Below are 18,096 nucleotides of genomic sequence, written 5' to 3'. Positions count from 1 at the left end.
CCCAGCCTGAAGGATTTTCTATAAAAGGACATGAACATAAAGTATGCAAACTTGTGAAATCCTTGTATGGCCTCAAACAAGCACCCCTAGCCTGGTATGAAATGCTAACTGAGCATATTTTGAAACTCAATTTCAGACATTATGATCTGATGATGCAACTTTCTTTGTCAAGAAGGTTGGAAAAACAGTTGTATACATAGTGGTATATGTAGATGATATTTTTATGACAGGAACAATGAGAGCTACATTGCATCCATAAATAAGGAATTGAGAAAAGGTTTTGAAATGATTGATTTCGGCTATGTTCATTACTATCTTGGTATTGAAGTAGGTCAACATCTGAAGTCAATATTCTTTCCTCGAAAGAAATACATTGGAGATCTGTTGAATAGGTTTGGCATGACTAAATGCAATCCTCTGACTACTCCAATGGAACAAATCTTAAAGCTCACATCCATTGAAGGAAAATAATTTGAGGATGTAACAAAGTATAGACATCTTGTAGGAAGTCTCAAATACCTAACTACTACAATACCACACATTTCATTTGTTGTTGGAATCCTCTCCAGATTTATGCAAAAGCCTTGTGAGGGAGATTGGTATGCTACCAAAAGATTTCTAAAGTACTTGAAGGGAAATCAAAACTTTGGAATCAAGTATACATAGGTGGGCGACTTCAGCTTGATTGGATAATTTGATTCAGACTTCAATGGAGACAAAGAAACTAGGGTATCTACTTCAGGTTATGCTGTGAGTCTTGGATCAGGAGCTATCTCCTAGAGATCATGCAAACAATCAGTTCCAGCAGATTCCTCAACAGAGGTAGAATATGTGGCAGCAACTGAGGCAACAAAAGAAATTGTGTGGCTCAGGAAAATTCTGGAAGATTTGCAGGTAAAACAATTACAATTGACTCCACTCATGATTGACAATACCTCGGCAATAAAGTTGGAAAAGAACCCAAAGTTTCATGATCGAATGAAGCACATCAATACAAAATATCATCTCATTTGACATCATGTTGAGGCCAAAACAATCCATCTTCGCCATTGTTCCACTAATGAGCAGATTGTAGACATCTTCACCAAAGTGCTTGGAAGAGAAAAGCTTGAAAGATTCAAAATGATGCTTGGACTCACCAACATCCCTTTAGATTAAGGGGGAGAATGTTGACACCTAATCATAGAGATTGGGTGAACAACTGTAATTAGTGTAAATAAATAATAGAGAAAATGAAGAGTCATCGAAGATGAACGGAACAGTCACTCCCTCTTGTATATAGTCACTCCCTCTTGTATATAATAATGAAAATCCTCAATGAATAATATGATTACATTTGAGGAGTCACCTCCTCGTTTGACATATATCTTTATTTATTTACCATACCTCTTTTATATACCATGGTATTTGGCCCATAGACTTGGTATATAATTAGATGTTGATTTCTAATCCTGTTTGCTATATTTTTATTTATTTACCATACCTCTTTATGCCTCTTTTATATTTATTTATTTACCATACATATTTCATAAATATGGGATTGTTCCCATGGTATTAAAATGGTATTTGGCCCATGATATTCACGTAAATCAAAACCTCTTTTTTGAGTTTTCGTAAATATAAAGAAGAGGTTTAGGTATTAAATATAAAAAGAGTTTGTTTATTTACCATACCTCTAGTTTATTTATATTTTTATTTAAATACCATACCTCTGGAGTAAGTATAAAAATAAAAATGTATTATTATGTTTGAAAATTATTTGTATTTACCATACCTCCCTTATTCAGTATTAACCATCCTAATACATTTCTTTTAACAAAATAATTTATCATACACAATTTAATTAACACTTTTAAAACCATGTTATTACAAAACCTCTCTAAAGAAAATTATATTTTCCATACAAAGGAAAAGCCAAGCCAATATGTTTGGTGTAGTTTGAGTAAATGAATTTAGTAGAATAAGTAAAGAATAAAGGTGTGGTAGGTAATGATTTTCCTCCCACAAAAGCCAATATGACATTACTTATTTAGGGAGATGTAGCTTGAATGGATGCATTTAATAGATTAATTAAAGAAAAAAGAGGCGATTAATGTGGAAAGAAGAAAGAAGAAACTCATAACCTCAAGGTGAATTTGTAAAAGGTATTTCTTTTATATGGAAGAACCATGAATGGGTAAAAGGTATTGCTTTTATATGGAAGAAGAGTAAGGTTTAAATTTTTCTTTTCCAATATTAAATCGACTTGGCACCACACCACTACGAAATCCACTATGTTATTGGTCATGTAGGGAGATGCAACTTGAATAGAGCTACCTAATAGATTAATTAAAGAAAAAGGAGATGGTGGTTACATGGATTTCTAGTTAAGGAAAAAAAGCTCTTATGACCACACCACTACGAAATCCACTATGTTATTGGTCATGTAGGGAGATGCAACTTGAATAGAGCTACCTAATAGATTAATTAAAGAAAAAGGAGATGGTGATTACATGGATTTCTAGTTAAGGAAAAAAAGCTCTTATGAGGAAAAAAAAACCATTAAAATAAAAAAAACCGATTTACTTCGGATTTCCCATGCTAAATCAGTAAAGGAAGCATAAAAAGAAAGGAGAAAACTGATTTCCTCATGGTCAATTAGTAAAATATATTATTTTATCTAAAAATATATACTATTTAAACCAATTTCCTCATAGTAAATTAGTAAAAGATATTATTCTATATAAAAATATATACAATTTAAATTATCGTTCTTAGAGATAATCAAAAGCCAAACTGCTAATTTAGGAAAAAAAAGTTGTATCATACTAAAGATGGCATGCCTTACAAAATATATATCATTCAAATTCCAAACAGAATATGAATAATCGCATGCCTTAGGCAAAGATATATACTATGCAGATGGAGGAAAAAAAGAAAAACATCTAAAACCCACTTTCCGATCATATTAATAATTGCATGTTTTTAGTAGATCATGTAGATTAATAATAGTCCTAGATAATCTACCCGTCCAGCACAAAAATTTGATAACAAAAAAATACAAAAAAACATAAAACGCACACCAAGAGTAAGAGAAATTGAAATGAAATCTAGAAATCAATCGAAATCAAACTTAGAAACCAATAGCAGTAATCATTCCTCATAAATACTATTTCACACTTCGCACTATGCCGAAATGCTTCCACACAAATCGAATTCCACACTTCGTTTTTGGTGTCAAGTTTATAGAGATAGAGAGAAGTGAAAAACACTTCGTTTTTGGTGTTAAGTTTATATAGATAGAGAGAAGTGATTTTTCATTACGGCCGGTATTATTTTAGAGTATATTAAATTTTTAGTAAATGTTAAATATTATTTGTTACTTTTATAATTTTACGTGAGATTTATATGTTTATGTTTGCATTTATGTGTAAGTTTATATTTATATTTACGTTTATGTTTACGTTTTTATGTGAGATCTACCCCATACATGTTTATGCTTACCTTTATGTTTACATTTACGTTTATTTTTATGTTTATAATCCTTCCTCATGATTATTATTTTGCACTTGGCACTATGCTGCCGAAATGCTTTCTCACAAATAGGATTCCACACTTTAATTTTGGTGTTGAATGCTTCCTCACAAATAGGATTCCACACTTTAATTTTGGTGTTGACATGATTTTTGGACTGACATTATGCTTACCTTTATGTTTACATTTACGTTTATTTTTATGTTTATAATCCTTCCTCATGATTATTATTTTGCACTTGGCACTATGCTGCGGAAATGCTTTCTCACAAATAGGATTCCACACTTTAATTTTGGTGTTGAATGCTTCCTCACAAATAGGATTCCACACTTTAATTTTGGTGTTGAGTTTATATAGAGAGAGAGACATGATTTTTGGACTGACATTAGTTTAGATTAGATTAAATTTTTAGTTAATGTTAAATATGGTAAATGTTAAACATTAAATGTTTACATTTACATTTACATTTTTACGTGAGATCTATCCCCATACACATTACATGCTTACGTTTATGTTTACATTTACGTTTATGTTTACATTTACACATTTACATTTACATTTACATTTACATTTACATTTACCTTTACGTTTTTACATGAGATCTACCCCATACATGCTTATGTTTACATTTATTACATTTACATTGAACATTTTACGTGAGATCTACCACATACATGCTTACATACATGCTTACGTTTACATTTATTACATTTATGTTTAACGTTTTACCTAAGATATACCCCATACTGGGTTGTAGAAAACCTCTCTGTAATTCAGGAAAGGAAGCCATAAAAATAGGGAAAACCAATTGCAGTAATCCTTCCTCATAAATATTATCTCACACTTCACACTCTGTCGAAACACTTCCTCACAAATACAATTCCACACTTTGTTTTTAGTGTTAAATTTATATAGATAGACATACATGATTTTTCATTAGGGATGACATTAGTTTAAATTAGACTAAGTTTTTAGTAAATGATAAATATGTTAAATGTTAACATTACATGTTTATGTTTACAATTTTATGTGAGATCTATCCCCATAAACATCACATGTTTATGTTTATTTTTATGTTTACATTTATGTTTTTATGTGAGATATACCACTACACATATTTACATTTACATTTACATTTACGATTACATTTACGTTTATCATTTTATGTGATATGTAACACCATATTGGACTATAGATCACCTCTGGTGCAATCATTTTATTTTAAAAATTGATTAAACTTTCGAACAAATCGATTTTAAAATCACTTTATTTTAGAATTTGATTTAACTTTCTAATAAGTTTTCAATTTTTTCAAACATTTTTTCGGGTCCACCCAACGAAAGATTTCTTGAAATCTTAAATTGTAATTATATAACTTATAAAGCTAAAGTGTTTTTGAGGTTTTTCAAAACCGAGATGTTGCATTGTTCATGAAGCAGCCTTGACTTTATCTGTTTGGAGACTTAACAAGAGTATGTTGTTTTGGCTCGAAGACTCGACTTGAACCGTTTATTTTTGGGAATGTGTTTTTTTCCTTCTATAATCAGCTTGCTTGTTGTAATGTATGCTCGCTAGGTCTTCATTTTATGCATTCGTTCCATGAGATTTTTGTGTTCAATTTCTTGGAGGCCTTCTATATGATTATTTTGGTGCCATCCACATCGTCCTAAGCGTATTGTGTGTCTACTGCAATACCATGCCTAAACAAGGAAGTCTACATGGCATCTAGTCCCTGCCTTGAGCAGAGGCTATAACAGATTTAGTTTCTGTAAACCCATTTATTTTGTTTACATACACTACCCGTACTAACGGTAAAGAAAGCACCACAATTGTTTAAGCACCACCAACAACAAGGGCTATGGTACATGAAGGAAGAGAACCAATTTACTACCTACTTTATCATAGCTAATTTACTACCTATTTTATCCCGTAGTACAAGTAGAGGAAGGAGAATCCTAGCTTAGAGCGCACCTTTCCAGATATACCATACCTTCTGGTTTCAAATCCACCAACACTAGAACCAATGACTTAGCTCCGAACCATCAACACGAGTAGGAGTGGATAAAGATGATGCAGTTACAAATCCATGCATTGGAGCAACATGAGTAGCAAGCATCCATTCAAACCTCCCTACTACACTCATCTATTATTTTGTAAAACTAACTAATTTAAGAAAAATTAGTATTGTTTTGAAAATTAAGCATGTATACAGACTAAAAGAAGCTTAAAATTCATGCTTTGAGCCATGCCCTTACATCAAGATTACGAAAAAGGAGTTGGGAGTATTTATGTCAATATTAAAATAAATTTTAAGACAAGGTCCTTAAACAAAATTACAAAAGTAGAGATTTTGGGCCACGAGTCTTATACATAGGCATCTCTAAAATCAACACCCAATTTTTTTGGGTTTCATCCAATCCAAAATTAATTATGTTTGATACATAAATCTCCAAAACACTCTTAATATCTTAATACATTTAAACTGGATACAAAATAAGTACGTGAACGGGGAAGCATCGGTTCCCTCATAAAACTCTTCATATTCATCAACAAGAAGCATTCACATCTCGATGGCATCCCATGGCTGCAAAGGGTGAGTGAACCAAAGAGGTCCCATTTCGAGTGTTTTGTCCTACAAATAGTTGAAATTATAGCAATTTCTATTGAAGTTCTACCAACTCATCCTCAAGATAGTGCATTTTCACTCTTTTTCCACAAATAATTCCATGGCAGTAGTCAAAATTGACATAGTTTAGATCTACTAAAGTTGCAAATGTCTTGCTGGAATTTTGTTATGACGTTGGTCCACTTTGATAGAGGGGATCTACATGGGACTGGTTTCCTTATGCATGCAATAACAACACCTTGCAAGATTCCAATCAAAAGCACTTCATGAAGAGACCTGATATTCTCCCAAGTAAAAAGAACACAATGCCCCGCCACACTAAAATAGAGGAAAACCCCTTTTCTCTCATTGAAACTATCAAACTCCCAACATAAGGAAAGAAACACAGTGATCCCAAAGTCACACCATCAACTAGACTTAGGGGAGGAGAGAAACTAGAAGATAATGGATATTAAAAGGAGGCATAAAAAACCCCAAATGTCTAAATCGCATCGTAAAGAAAAAGTTGGGAAACTGACGAAACTTGAATCAACATAATCCACATCAACATAGAAATATTAGCCTTAGGAGGCCAACATTGAAGGAAAAAACAATGGTACATTGCAAGGGGGATTCATGTCAACCACAAAATCCTACCAAAACCCACATAATACATTCTTCTTCCCAATTAAAACCAAAAGTCCCAAATTAGACAATCTATAGGTGGCAAAGGATATAGAGAGTTCATAGAAACATTAGAGGCCTCAGTGAGCGATAATTTCCATTCTTGTGTAAAAAACCCACATAAATTGTGAAAACATAAATTCAAGGATATACAGATGCCATAAATCAAATTCTGTAGAAATACCAGACACCATACTTCCTAGTATAGGCCCACCAAGAGATCATTGCCATCCTTGTGAAATAAGACCCACATAAATTGTGAAACCATAAATTCAAGGACATATAGATGCCATAAATCAAATCCATGATAACTTGGAGTGGAATTTTACTAAAAAATTGATATGATAGCTCACAGAAGGAATTCTGCAAAAAAAAAATCTCTTGGGTTGCAAAAACCTCTAAATCCTACCTTTTGACTTGATGCCTATCACCTCCTCGATTTGAAGCATGGAAATGCTTCATTGGTTCTTGGCCCATTTGTGCCAATGGATAGTGAAGTACTATAGGTTCATTATTTACTAGGGAAAACCAAACTCCCTCCACATTTTAATGAATGCAACATTAAAACTCCTTCCTCCCTGCAATGAACCATGACCCACTCTTGCACACATAGACATATATGAATCCGAGATGTTCCAAGAAATAATAACTTGCATTGGGAAGAAGACGGTATCGATAATTGACCTTTTGAAGTTAGTTGTAGCACAAGCTAGCTCCCAATTTGACCCTTAGAAAACTAGGGTTAAGTCACAAGATAAGAGAGTAAGTGATTTGATCATTGATCAATAACTATCCCTTCGTTAATCTAATTAATTGATTTTCCATTTCATCCCCTTGAAGTTATTAAGGCAAAAAACATCAAATTATTGATCATCAATGAATCAAGAGATATCAAGGTCTATAAAACTAAAGATGGAATTGAGAAGCTGGTCCTTAGCGTTTTATCCATTTCAAAGGTGGCCTATAATGGAATTTGAGCTCTCAACTATAATAAACCTTTCATTGTTGGTTTCCTAGGCTAGAGAATGACCTTTAAAGACTCCATATGCTTCAACTTGATTATTAAACATTGTCCCCAAAGTCTGAGGGAAGCTAGTTTTTAAATTTCCTCCCATGCTTAAAATAACATGTTAATGAAAATTTTTAATTAATTTTAAAAGATCAAAATGAATTATATGATTATGAATAATATTTTAATATTAAAAATACTAATGGTGGGTGCACATATGGGGCTATTATCGTGTCTTAAGATATGAGTAGCCACAAAAACAAGGGAAGATATGTTGCCTTTCACTAGGTAGCATACAAGGAGACCAAGCCATCACATTAAGAGACAAGTATGTGGTAATCACGAGGGATTCACTCAATGAACCTCTAACCTTTCACATGTATTTGTGAAATATTAAAAAATACCCCGTAAATTGACTATATATTGGAAAATACTCCTAAAATCACATTATTTAACCCCCTACAAATACAAACCCAATAGACATTCCCAATTTAAAATGCCCTATAAATTGACTACATACTCAAAAATACTTCTAAAATCACATTATTTAAACCCTACAAATACAAGTCAAATACACATTCCCAATTTAAAAAATCCATGCTTCCACTAGATATTGTAGGTATCCATTTTTCCATTAACATTTTCTATACCCCTTTATATTTTTTCATTAACTTTTAGCTCCATTTTTATACCTTCCAATATAAAAACCCTTTACCCCTTATATATCCCCCAATATATTATGTCATTTTCTTCTCAATATATATCCCGAAATATGAACCCATTTGGTATGGTATTTCTCCCCCAATGAAGCGCCTTTGGTGGTAATTTAGTAGTTCTTTCATAAAAACAAAGTTGGTTCATGTATAGTTTAGGGAAGGTACACTCACGGTGGATTTTGTATAGAGAAGGAAGGTGGTTGCTCATTATGTGAGGTCATGGGATCGTAGAGGAAAATAATGTAAAAAGGTGGTGAGAAGGAGATCAACTGGTAAGGAGAGAGGGCCTTTACATGATTTAAAGTAGCCAACCATAGCGAGATGTAAACAAAAGTGGATCTCTCAGATTATTGGAGTTAATCCAAGGAAAAATTGAGTCTGGGTGGTCTGATCATAATCCTAAGAAGTGATTTTTTTAGACTCTTCTATCCTTCTCAAATGCCCTCCCACAAAGAAACCAATACATGAGGTTTTGGTTTATTTCTCTTGCCCCTTGGAGTTATGTTTCAATCTCAAAATATATTGTCAATGGTTTTCATTCATTCTCAAGTTTTATATGCTTCTGCCTTTTTCTTGTGTTTCTTCTTCTTGACCCTTAGAATTAAGTTTCAACCTTAAAATCTATTGTCAATGGTTTTCATTCATTCGCAAGTCTTATAGGCTTCTATTTTTTTCTGCCAACATTGGGTTTAATCCTCTTGAGGGGTTTGTTTATGCCTTAGTATTCTCTCTTTGTCACTCTCATTTCTTTCCTCTCCCACCCCATCTCTGGTCCCCTCCCATGTTTCTCTAATGGACCTTCTAGTTTCCCCTCTCTTCTTTGCATCCTTCTCCCCCTTGTCTTTCATCTCCTCACATGGTTATAATTATTTGCCCCTTCCCGTATTCTATTTCTTGACTCTCATTCTATCCTCCTCCTTTGCCTCTATAACACCCCACCTCCCATATCTACCAACTTTAACCAACCTACTCCATGCATGTTATTGATTTTTGTGTTTAACTTCATGGCAACTTTTATATAGTTACTATGGTGCCATCCGCATCATTATGAGCGTATTGCGTCTCTACTACAATACGATGCATAAATAATATATACCATTAAGACCAAAATTGTAATAACACTAAGCGGGTTATAAAATCTACAATAACATACATATTGGAAAAACAATTTAATCAGAAAATGATACAGGTTTATGTTTCATGGGAATGGGAAGAACAATTTACCAAAACATTTTATAATTCACATAATAGTGAAGCTTTTGAAGAAAAGAAAAAATTCATCCAACCCATGGCTATGTATCTTAATTGAAAGCTAGAGAGCGAGGGTATAGCACTTCAATGAGCGTTTGAATTGTAAAAATATATTATTTTCTTTATCAAAATTGTTGAATTTAACAAAGCTCGACAAAGGGGATTATATCTCAAGAACTAAAATTTACAAATAAAATTTAGAAAAAAAAGAGACAATTATACAAAGCCATTTAGTTATAACCCTAACACAGTGACTAATAAAATTATTATTAAATTTCATTGAATGCTAAGATGGCCATTAATGTGAAAAAGACTAGTAACCTGAAGAAAGCCTCCTAAGATGGTCATTAATGTGAAAAAGGTTAGTAACCTGAAAAAATCCTTTCAGAGTACAATAGAAATGTGAACATCAGAAATGTTGAACATCAGGTTACCACTACCATATTTAAGCTCCTTAAATACATTACATGCACATTACTTGTCTTATTTCACTTACTGTATCATTTTTTATTTTATTGTTGAAATTTATAATCTCAGAATTGGAATTCTTGTGAATATATAGTAACTTATAACATCAAATTGGAATTCTTGTTGTATATAGTTGAAAGAATTCTAATTTTCATGTTATAAGTTGCTATCGAACTACTTGAATTAAATAAAATGGCTTGTGGACATGTCTTAATGAATTTAACTAGTTTAATTATATCACTAACACAATATCTAAATTGATTGAATCTATCTTGAAATATCCTGATTGTAATGAGTTGGATATGATATTAAACCCTATAAATTACATTACTTTGATTTTGCTTTGACTTGGGAAGTAAATTGAATATTATATTTTATCCTCACTTATAAGCTAATAGTGATAAGCTTATATGTGAGGATAAAATGTAATTTATAGGGTTTAATATCATATCCAACTCATTACAATCACGATATTTCAAGATAGATTCAATCAATTTAGATATTGTACCAATATATATATGCATGCTAAAGTGAAAGTATTTTGATCAATGTTTATAGGTGGATGATTAGTGATATTTTATCTTCACTTATAAACTAAGGGCGATATATTTAATAATTAATTTTTAAAAAGTTATATTTGATATGTAAATTTAAAAAAAAAAAAAAAAACCTTAAAATTCTATAAATATGAAATTGGATATATATTAAAAAAAATTATCTCACAAAAAATTAAAAAAATATATATATATTTATGTGGAAAAATAATATACTTTAATTTCTACCTTAAATTTACATTAATCAATTTTACATATAAATAAAGTAATTCAAATAAAATATATTTAATTTAACAATAATTGATTAAACCTCAATCTATTAATTGTTAAGATAGATTGTAACATATTTCTCCAATTTTTTCTTTTAACCTTAATAAACTTATAACTTCTTAATTATAAAGCTAATTTCATAATTATTACCAATTTAAGTGATATCTTCATTGTTTCACTATTTTTACTTGGTGCAAAGATAACATTATAGATTATTATTATTTATCATGCTTATTGTAAGTTCTCATTAACTCCCTTGTTTGTTCCATTATTGGCGGGGGCCCTTATGCATTTACATGACTTGTTTTCATTATATTCCTACTCACTTGTAGATACATGTCAGGTTTCTCCCTCAATGTGAACTTATGGTTGTCTTTAGTAATGTTTTAAATAATCTCCTTTCAGATCCTTAGTGCCTAGCATCGATGCCCAAGGCATTTAATGTTTTTGGTTTCATATATTAGCATTTTTCTTCACATATTATCCACTGGATCAGATAATCAAGGGCTCCATTCACATTGATCGCATCAACACGGTGATGTTGACAAACCTCTTTCAAATACTCTAGACTTGGCAGTTGTTTACAAGTATAGCCTTGGGAGTGATTCCACCTTCGGAACAGATACAAAACCCGATTGATAGTCTTCTTGTCTGGGGTTCTAATCTATGCTGTGGATGAGGTGTTGTGTTTATCTATGGTGTGAATGAGGCGTTGAGGTTATCGAAGTAACCCCCTTCCTTCCCACAACACTGGTCCATCTCATTTGGACACTTTCACTCACGAGAGCAAGCTCTATAATAGAAAATCTCACCGCTCTAGGTTACCTTGGTCCACGATGGTTTGGTCACTGCCAAGTAAATTCTGAACCCACAAATCTTTTCTTAGAGTCTTGTTTTCAAGTACAGAGTTGATTGTGTGACCCCTTTTTGATGCAACCATAAGGTTGCTACACCCTCACACCTTTCTAGGACTATTTTCCCCCTTATAAGCCTTTAGAGTTCATGCCCATATATATATATATATATATATATACATACATATATATATATATATATACATATATCTATATATATATATATATATATATATATATATATATATATATATATCAGAAATGTTGTTTTGGTACTTTTTCTTTAAAATCGGGACTATTTAAACTATCGGGAGTCCACAACACTATCGAAAGTGTTAGTTGGGGCTTTAAACCTCTAAACCATGGAGTTACACTTTATAAGATCCATTACACTATCAGGAGCATGTAAATATACGTTTAGCCCTTTAAAACCCCGCTTCCATGCAATATTCAAAAATACATGGAAACAAGGAAATACAAAGAAAAAGCCTGCCATACACATATATCCAGATCTCAAATTTTATAAGCTCACCTCTATAAATATCGGCGATTCCGTCCTCTAGAATATCACCTTCCTATTGTGCACTTCGATCACCAAATCCCGATTGGCTGATCTCCGCCGTCCAATCCCTCTATGATCTAACATTCAGCATTGATCCCCAACATTTAAACTAAAGCGCAGATTCTCCACCATCTATCTGCGTGTATTAGATCCGAAATTCCATATCTATTTCACTCAAAAAATTAACCCAGGGTTTAACCGCCCGATAAACGGATTCCCTGTTCACCTCCTTGCCACGTGTCGAATATTGAATGGAATTTCCCAACTGTCCTTCAATACCACTTATCGTCCTTTCGCTATCTGAAATACCATACACTGTTACAAAACCGCTTCCGCGATCCAACAGTCACAGTTGATTGCAATCCAATGGCTAAGATTTAATCGCGCGATCACAATCGCAACATCCACTTGGTTGACTCCTCCCACTCCAATGCGTTGATCCGATTATTCTTTTGGACCCAATGAGGGAATAAACCACAGTTTATAAAACTTCAAGTCTGGATTTCAGTTTTGATTATGTTTTGCACCCATTTTTAGTGTAATTCATATTTTTAGCTTGCGCGACCTTTAAAACCATGTAAAAGGACTTCGACAACGCAATATGGTGATCTAATGGTCAGGATTAAAATGACATCAACATTGAGGTTTATATAAAAATCACTGACCTCTTTCATTTCTATGATTTATGCGTGAAATACAGAAAAACAAAGGAATAAGCACTCACCTGCATACAAAAGAAACAAACGCATAATGAAGGTTTCTGTAGGCTCAATAATCATTTATAAATGCAACAATATCATTTATCCAATATAAAATGACTACAGAGTCTCGCCTTAGCTGATTACACAAATGAAAGATATCTAATATCAAAATAAAATCCACACACCAAACATACGCTCGCTCTACTCAATCTTGCCTAAATATTTCCTCTCTAGCCCGATTCTACAAATTAGTGGCCTCTATTCCTAATCTGTCTGTAGGCATACAAATCCCTCGCGAATCCTTTCTTTCTGTCTCTCTATCTCGAATGTCTCTTCAAAAAAGAAGGGGAACTACATATCTCTCCTATCTAATAGTTTCCTTCACAATTGAAGGGATAAACTACATATTTTGAAATCAAATCCTATCCTAATATGAAGAATTCTAACTACCTGGCTTCATCTCCAAGCAGGGAGGATCACTTGCCACCTATTTCCCAATTCTGTTCAGAATTAGGCAATAATTAACTACTTACATACTTTGAAATTAATACAATTCAAATAACCAATTCTTCCTCCAAACTTTCATTAGCCAGAACATGTGACCACCCCATCACATTGTTGGCTAGGTCTAGCTACTTGTGCATCAGACTCTGAAGGTTAAAATTAATCATGATCTCCTGATCATGTACTTCTGATCTGTTTCCTTCTGGATCCCATACTTTGTTTGGTAATCTGTCCTTGGTTAGTGTTGTTGTTGTTTGTTTTTCTCCAGGTCTCCATACTTTATGGTACCTTGTTCCATTAGCTATGCTCTCACTATCTACTGTTGTCTCTTCCACATATCTTACTGCTTTTTTCTCCTCATCACAATTTATGTCAGGTTTCCACACTTTAATTTGCAATTTACCATTTCCTTCACCTGTAACGTTCTTTCCAGCCAATCCTCCTTCCTTCTTTTGTCCTCTATTTAGTTTATTGGAATTTTGTTGTATGAGTCTCCACAGCTCATCAATTTCTTTTTCCACTTCAATTCTCAGATGATCAATAATATTCTTCTGTAATTGAATGTCTTCTTACGTAAGAACATCATAATCCATGTGCCAATATTTTTCCATATACATTCCTGAAATGTACAAATACCTTCTCCATTGATTCCATACAATAATTCCAGTTCCTTCTTCTGGTTTCTCGTTCATGGCTTCACCACTTCTCACCTCAATTCCTAGTATACCTGTAATTCCACAAATTTCCTGAAAACTAAGAATTCTTCTTGCTTGCTTGGATACTTGGAATACCTTTTCTTCTAGTAACTTAATTTTTGCACCCTTAAGGATCATGACATCATACTTGTCCGCTTCTGAAATGTCATCTTTAGCCTCTTCTTCATCAATAACTCCCTATAGCATAATAGTAATCTTGTTACCCTTAGCCCTTGAACTCATATCCAGTTCAACAATTCCATACTATAATTTCAACATCATTCCATCCTTCTGAGACATTCTAATCTCATCCTTCGTCACTGCGATCTGATCTTCAGAATCAACTCCTTATTTCAAGCTGACTTCACATTGCCTTGTCTCTGCATATAAATCTTCACTAGAATCAATCAATTCATTGAACACGAATGCTTTACCTTGTTTCCTCATTATGCCAACATTTCTGACAACTTCTTTTCCATATAGTCCTTCTTTACTCTGGCTTTCTTCAAGGTCAATAATCTTCAATAACTGCTTCATATCTACAAAAAAATTTGTATCAATCTTCAGTAGTTGTTCTCCTTTGGCTCCAATCTTTAATAGTTTTCCAATACCTACATAATTCACTACAACTATGTTTAACAACTGCTCTTTCCTCTGCATCACAAGGTTATGTGAATTTTCTTCCTCTAACTTCTAAAAAATCATATCTTTTCTTTTCCCCTCTCTTATGACAACATTAAATAATTGCCTTACTTCAATGTATCCTGTATTTACACACAAAAGATTAGTTTCAAAACTATGCGACACCAAGATCTTCATAAGATTCTCCATTTGGTTTGTATTAGCTTCATTAGTTTTCCTGAGAAAACTCTTTGTTCCATATTCATATGAATGGATCTCTTCCTTTCCAAACATTTCTTTGATCTCAATAATTCCCTACCATCCTTCTTTTGACTTATCCTTTGGATGTCATCTGACTAGACATCTTCCTTCACTTGACTATAATTTCTCTCCTTATTCTTCATATGATTATGAGTAGTCATCTCTTCACCTATTAATATAACAGTTTCCAATAACTGCTTGTCTTCCCTCAAGTTTGCATAACCTGAAAACACACAACAACTTTCAGTTCTCAAAATACAATACCTTCCATCCTCTTTTGAGCTTCAAGCACCAATCTTTCATCATAGATCTTCTGGATTTCAACAGATCCTTCCTTTTGTGACTCCATTCCTTTGAGTCTTTCCTTCTCTAACAAATCAATATGAATTTGTTCAAGTTCCCTGATCTCGTTCATCAGCTTTCCATTCCACCTCTGCTGCAATAGCTTCAACTTGACCCTTCTCTTCATTCTCCATCTATATCTTCGGTCTTCACTTGTATTTCTTTGTACTTCTAGACTAATCTCCTCTTATTCATTCTATTTCTAGTTGATATACTTCTGCAATCTAATGCCTTCCTCAAATGCATCCTCATGTTGCTGATCATCTCTTTTAAATTGCTGGTTTCTTCCATCTTTATCTTGTTGGATTAATTCTTCTGTCTTCTTTATGTCTCTGAGGACATAACTTCCTTGTTATTCCTCATCTTCCATTTCACCTTCAAATAATCTCTGCTCAATTTCTCTGATTTCAACATCATATTTATTAATGTTGTCTTTCGTACATGCAGTCACATCATTAACCAAAGAGTCTAAACATTCACTTAACTCTATAAATGCTAGAGACATTTCATCCTTATCATGCATAGTAACCATTTCCTTTTCTTTATTAGGTTATGAAAGATTCATTTCTCCTTCAGGTTCCTTGAGCAATTTTCTGAGAATTCTAATTCCATGTGAAATCTCCCCAGCGGTTCATCACAACTTCCATCCTCAACTTCATTCTTTTCCTGGAAAACCTCCTAAGTTATCTTGGTTTCTGCACTATCATATTGCAAAGTTCTTTCATCCATTCCATCAGACAAATTCATTTGCTTACCTTCTTGGAATACCACTATGGTATTTTCATTAGACTTCTAGTCCATATCAACTTCCTTTGACTTTCTTACACCAAACAGAATTTCATCTAAGAACACTTTTTGTTGCAATAAATCAACACTTTCTTCCTCTAAAAGGCATTCTCCATCATACTTCACCTTAAGAGATTCATTCTTGTTTGTGACAATTTTACTAGACTGTCCATCATCCTCTGCATATCCTATAAACATACACAAACTATCAGAATTAAAATCAGAAGGCTTCATTGCCTGGTCTGCTTCCCTTGTCATCATATCTTCTAATTCTTATGAATTATGCCAATAGTCCATGAGATCTTCAACTGATCTCCCATTATCCTCTTCACCCAACATTTCACCTTGTTCTGGTCTACGAATGGAAACTTCCATTTCTGCCTCTGCTTCCCTGAGGTTTTCCATCAACCACTTTACCTATTCTTGTTGCAGCCTTTTCTGCAACTTAGGCCACTTCACTCGCTTCCTCTTAAAGATGCAACCTTGTCTTTGGTTCTCTTCTAGCAACATCACTAACACATCGAGTTCTATTCTTATTTCAGCCATTTCCTTGTCAAGCTTTGCTTGACTCATCCATTCCCTATGGATTGTTTGAGCACTCTTCTCCTCCATCTTGTAGCCTTCTTCTGCACCTTCCATATGACTTTCCATAGTCATCTTTTCTTCTCTGTGAGATCCTACACCTGTAACCAATCAACTTCCTTCTAAGTTGATCTTCTCACCAGGCTTCTCTTCTGCCTGGTCTCAAAGACCTCTTTCCTTAGCACTTGCACTAAGCTCTCTTTCTCTCTCTCTCTCTCTAGTTGCTCCACTCACTTCTCTTAAGGACTCCTTTGTTCCTATCTATTCCAAACCTCAACTGGAAGGAGGTTCTGCTACAATCTCCAAGAACTTCCCAAAAGTTCTTCTGCAGTCTTACTACTGTAGTCTTATGCCCAACATTACCATTCATTCAATTGCTACAACCATCACACCTTTGTATCATCAATCTCCATAAGTAAAACATCCTTCTCACAGGAAATTTTCTTCCTTTTTCCCTGCGCTGATACCAAAAATGATGCAACCATAAGGTTGCTACACCCTCACACCTTACCGGGATTATTCTCCCCTTTATAAGCCTTTAAAGTTCATGCCCACACACACACACACACACATATATATATTTATATATATTGGAAATGTTGTTTTGGTACTTTTTCTTTAAAATCGGGACTATTTAAACTATCGGGACTCCACAACACTATCGGAAGTGTTTATTGAGGCTTTAAACCTTTAAACCATGGACTTACACTTTATAAGAGCCATTACACTATCAGGAGCATGTAAATATGTGTTTAGCCATTTAAAACCCTGCTTCCATGCAATATTCAGAAATACATGGGAACAAGGAACTACAAAGAAAAACCCCACCATACACATATATCCGGATCTCAAATTTTATAAGATCACCTCTATAAATATTGGCAGGTCCGTCCTCTGGAATATCACCTTCCTATTGCGCGCTCCGATCACCGAATCTCGATCAGCTAATCTCAGCCATCCAATCCCTCTGCGATCTAATGGTAAAAATTGATCCCGAACATTTAAATTGGCATGCATATTCTCCATCGTTGATCTCCATGTATTAGATCCGACGGTCCATATCTATTTCACCCAAACAATTAACCCGGGGATTCACCGCCCGATAAACAATTTCCCTA

The 18,096-nt window shown here is 33.6% G+C and overlaps 1 pseudogene; it reads right to left on the bottom strand.

Moving 5' to 3' along the window:
• The window catches only part of LOC149266275 (glycosyltransferase family 92 protein RCOM_0530710-like), a 52,982-nt pseudogene extending 37,245 nt beyond the window's left edge, over positions 1 to 15,737 (bottom strand).
• Positions 15,738 to 18,096: the final 2,359 nt, after the last annotated feature.

This window comes from Pinus tabuliformis, chromosome 6 (assembly GCF_031772625.1).
Source record: "Pinus tabuliformis cultivar Carrire ecotype Pingquan chromosome 6, CPIR1, whole genome shotgun sequence".
Taxonomy (NCBI): domain Eukaryota; kingdom Viridiplantae; phylum Streptophyta; class Pinopsida; order Pinales; family Pinaceae; genus Pinus; species Pinus tabuliformis.
The sequence above is the reverse complement of the archived record's forward strand: the minus strand, read 5'-3'. Positions and strand labels throughout refer to the sequence as shown.